The sequence below is a fragment of the Lynx canadensis genome, chromosome A3, assembly GCF_007474595.2.
Source record: "Lynx canadensis isolate LIC74 chromosome A3, mLynCan4.pri.v2, whole genome shotgun sequence".
Classification (NCBI taxonomy): domain Eukaryota; kingdom Metazoa; phylum Chordata; class Mammalia; order Carnivora; family Felidae; genus Lynx; species Lynx canadensis.
In genome coordinates, this window is record NC_044305.1 from 15,248,139 (window position 1) to 15,252,633 (window position 4,495).

At 51.8% G+C, this 4,495-nt stretch overlaps 1 long non-coding RNA gene across 1 annotated transcript; it reads right to left on the bottom strand.

Moving 5' to 3' along the window:
- Window positions 1-2,150: 2,150 nt before the first annotated feature.
- Window positions 2,151-4,156, bottom strand: LOC115509631. Its single transcript, XR_003967446.1, has 4 exons — window positions 4,035-4,156; window positions 3,734-3,892; window positions 3,339-3,378; window positions 2,151-3,126 (listed from the first exon to the last, which is right to left on the bottom strand). It is a non-coding gene; the product is annotated as an uncharacterized LOC115509631 (long non-coding RNA).
- Between the last annotated feature and the right edge of the window lie 339 nt (window positions 4,157-4,495).

Genomic DNA, 4,495 nt, shown 5'->3' on the forward strand with positions numbered 1-4,495 from the left:
CACGCTGGGGGAGGGGGGTGGCCGGTGTGTCCTCTATCTGAGCCTAGCCCTTCTTACCTTCCTCAGAGCCCTTGTACCAGAGCCTCAGCCCCGCCTCACCCGGCCCCACAGAAGCCAACCCCTCTCCCCAGTGCCCCCAGGCTGAACCATCTGGTAGAGGAAGGCCTGATTCCTTTAATCCAGTGGGCCCCCTGGTGGACCGGCTGGTGGTTGCCCTTCAGTCAAGAAATAAGATTTACAACGTGGGCAGTGGCAGGGACCTAGCCATGCCTTGTCCCCAAGCAGATACAGAGCGAGCCCTGTTACACCCCAAGACTCTGTCCTCAGTCTCAGCCTTTGCCCTTTCCTTGTAGATAGGAGCTTCTCCCCCAAGTCCAGAACATTCGTAGGATCCCTGCACATCACGTAACAAGCACGAGGCCAGCATCGCTTCTTCTCTGAGCATGGCTGGTCATCCTGGCACAAAGCTGAGGGCTGACAGACCTGGCACCAGTCCAGGGAGAGGGGCAGGCTCTAGCTTTTTCTGCTTCTGCAGAAGGACAACAGGGACAAGGAAGGAGTGCATTTGACAAGTGTGCAAGAGACCATCTTCCCAGGGGGTAAAAGGAGTACCCAGAAGCCCAAAGGAAGGGGGGAGTGTCAAGATCCTTCAAGACCCGAAGCAGCCATGACCCAGAGACGGGCGAGGAGAGAGTGCCAGGGACCAGACTGATAGGTGGGCAATGAGAGTCACCGGCTCAGGAGGGAAGGTAGAGGGTTCAGATTCTGGGGCTCCTGGCCCAGGGAAAGAGACACACAGAACAAGGAATGGCAAAAACAGAGAGAGGGAGGAAACGAAGACAAACATCTGGAAACATTATGATGAAAACTGAGAGTCAGAGACAGAAGGACAGGCAGAGAGAGAGAAAGAGAGAGAGAGAGACAATAATAAAAATTTAAATGACCCAGAACTTAAAAGAAATCCAGATAGATATCGAGAGGGAATGTGGTGAAGAATAAGGGGACAAGGAGATATACGTGAGGTGACACATATACGTGGAGATATACGTGAAGTGAAGGACAACAGAGAGACAGAGGGAAATGTGGCAGACAGAGCTGTTTGGTCAAAGGATGATTTCAGGTGGTCCAGACACACTCGGAGATGGGGCCCTCACAAAGAACTTGCCACTGTTTGCCAGGGTGCCCTTTCTTGGCCTGCCCAGTAGAAGGACTTGACTGAGCTCCTGCCTTGAGAAAGGAAGAGAAGGTCACCCCCAAGCTAGCCAGGAGCCCCTCCATCTCTGACCCACTCAGAGAGATATAGTAGGTGAAATTCATTCAGGCACCCTCTGTCAGCGTGGCCGACGTTCTAGATTGTTCTGTGTTCTGAGACTTCCTCCACCATTCCCTTTCTTGTGCTCCTCCTCCAGAGGAGGCAGCCCTGCCTTGTGGTCTGGGGGCTCTCCTTGTCTCCTTGCCTCCCACTGACCACCCCTGCCCCCAGGCATTTCTCCCAAAAAACTCTTGATTATCTAATCTTGTCTTGACATCTGCTTTTCAGAGGCTCCAAAGAACGCACACATCCATTTGTTTTGGCTTCAATTATTCAAGCAGGGACGGAAAAGAAAATAAGGAGGCAGAAGAAGTTTTGGAAAAGTAAGAACATGTGTTTTTCTAATACATATCATTATTAAGTGAAGACGGTTTTCAGATTTCATTAGAAACATTAGAATGAGTGAGGTCCCTTGGGTGCCTGGGTGGCTCAGTGGGTTAAGTGTCCGACCTCGGCTCAGGTCACGATCGCACTGTTCCTGAGTTTGAGGCCCTGCATGGGGCTCTGTGCTGACAGTTCAGAGCCTGGAGCCTGCTTCGGGTTCTGTGTGTGTGTCTCTCTCTCCGCCCGTCCCCTGCTCGTGCTCTGTCTTTGTCTCTCAAGAATAAACATTGAAAAAAATTACAAAAGGAAAGAGTGAGGTCCCCGTTGTACTTATTTATTTTTTTAAAAGTTGATTGATTTATTTTGAGAGAAAAAGGGGGGAGGGGCAGAGAGAGCGGGAGACAGAGAATCCCAAGCAGGCTCCGCTGTCACTGCAGAGCCTGACGTGGGGCTTGATCTCACGAACCATGAGATCATGACCTGAGCTGCAATCAAGAGTCGGATGCCTAACTGACTGAGCCTCCCAGGCCACTGTATTTAAATGAAAATACTCATCATATCCCTAAAATTCTAGCACTTGCAACCATGTAAGTTATGATGAAAAATATTATATACGTCAACTTAAAACATTCTAGGCAACGGCAGTTTCACAAAACTTTGTTTCAGGTGTGTGTGTGTCCAAGAAAAATAAATTTTTTGAAGGCCACATTCCCCGACCTGAAATCCTTGTGTGACCCCTAATCAAGACTGAATCAGATAGCAGAAGGTAAGAAATGCAAGGGTATCATTTCATTATTAGGTAGCTTAGGGGCTGCACCCCCACACTAAGACTTAAGGTTGCTAAACTGGGTCACAGTGTTTCTTTTCTTGATTTATGATGGGTCTACATTTGAGACCCTAAAGTAGCTTGGAACAAAGGCACGACCTGCTCCATTTCCAGCCCTAAGTTCCAGACGTGGCCCGAGAACACGCTACTCGCACGAGTGGAAAGGCAGCAACACCAGAGACAATGACCCGTCTTCCTCGTCCACCTGGGGGTAATGTGTACAGCTTTCACAGGATCCAGACCCAGAAGATATGACTCAAAAATGCCCCTGGAATCTGACCAACAAAAAATCTGAAGGTCAGGAGACACTGCGAGAGAGAAACATATCCGAAAAAACAGAAGTGCAAGAACCAACCAAAATGAAATGTGAAACAGTAACTTCTACCCTTTTTACAAACTCTGAAGCCCCCCCCCCCCCCCCACAAAGGCTGAAAGACAGAGAAGCGAGGTGGGGGACGGGGGGACATCCAGGAGTCATAGATTTTCATGTAGTTTTAAATATACAACACTCTTTCTTTCTGTTGTTTTCATATTAATAAGCATTTAACTTTTGATGAAAGGAAGTTTGGGGAGTGAGAAGAGCGTGGAGGAATTGAGGGTCAGTTATCCAGGTCTCAGCCGGTGCCATGGGTCTTCTCAGGTCTGGTTAAGAAGGGGTTTCTACCTGGGGAGAGAGGAGGGAATCAGAGATGTGGGAAGGTGCAAACTGTAGCGGGGTGGGGGGCATAGACTGGGTCCCCAGACCACCCAGGGCCTGAATCCTGCCAGCGACTCTCTTCCCAGGGGCACTGGGAGGTGCTGCCCAGGAATCAGGGACAAGGGAGAGAGAATTCCAGGAGAGACATCCTCAGGAATGAGAATCTTAGAATCCCTTACCTCACATTTTTAATGTGGAGAGGAAAGTCACTATTATAAGCTGTAAGAAAAAACAATGGCAATTGAAAATAATCATACTAAAAATTCGGGAACAGTTGAGGGGCTTGGAGATCACTTCATCCAAACGGCACCACCATTCAAAAGAAAGGCGTGATGTCTATTACAGGAAATTAAACTGCGCCTTTTCCTCGGAAGGGGTTCTTGGGGCCTCCCTCTCTAGGGCCCACGAGACGAATTTCAGGGTAGATCCCAATTGTAAAGCTCTGTTCTCCAAGGTTTCTCAGGGCAGTGACGGTTCTCGATTCCCTCCGGGACACCGTGTTCTTCGGGAACATTCCTGGGGCAGAGGCTAGAGCAGCAGACGCGGGGTTGGGGCGGGGGTGGCGGTGTCTCACCTCAATCCCAGCTTGTCAAGGGCTCCAGACACTGCTTCTTGCAGTTGTAGAAACAACACTTCTTCGTCCTGCGGCAACCCTTATCGCGCTTGCACGCAGGCAAGAGGGTGAAGGGGCATTCAAGAAGAAACTCTGGGCAATAGCCAGGTTTCTGGTAAGCTGGGGAGAAATGCCACAGGGTGAGGTGGGGGCACCGGAGCGTCGTGGCCAGGCATCGAGGCCGGCAGGTCCCCGGGACCGCTCCCAGGAATGTTCCCCCACCCCAGCCACACGCGAGCCCGCTGCGCCGGGACACACTCACGCCTCTGCCGCTTCCGCTTCGCGGGCTGCGCCGTGTGCAGGCAGACGAGGAGGAGGAGGAGGATCACGGCGAGCGCGTAGAGGCCAAGCAGCTTCATGGCGCGGCCAAGTGTGTGCCTAACGCGCGGGCAGATTCTTGGCTTATATCGCCTCTGGCCGGGGCCCGCCAGCAGGGGGCGCTGTGGTTCCCAGGGTCCAAGGTCACAGGTGCCTCTCTGGGACCAGGAAAGAGCAGCGGTTTCCTTCCCCACACCCCCTAGGAGAGGCTCTGCAAGAACTCCTAGGCGTCACTTTGTAACGTGCGAGAGCCCAGGAGAGCTCCCGCCTTTTCAGGGAGGGTCCGGGCTGGCCTGGCCCCTGATTCTTCGTGCTTTATGGAATGGATTTTGAGGCAGTAGGAGGGAACTGGCTTTCCCCGGGGGCGCTCGTTAGATCGGACACACTCCTCTCTTCTCACTGTGT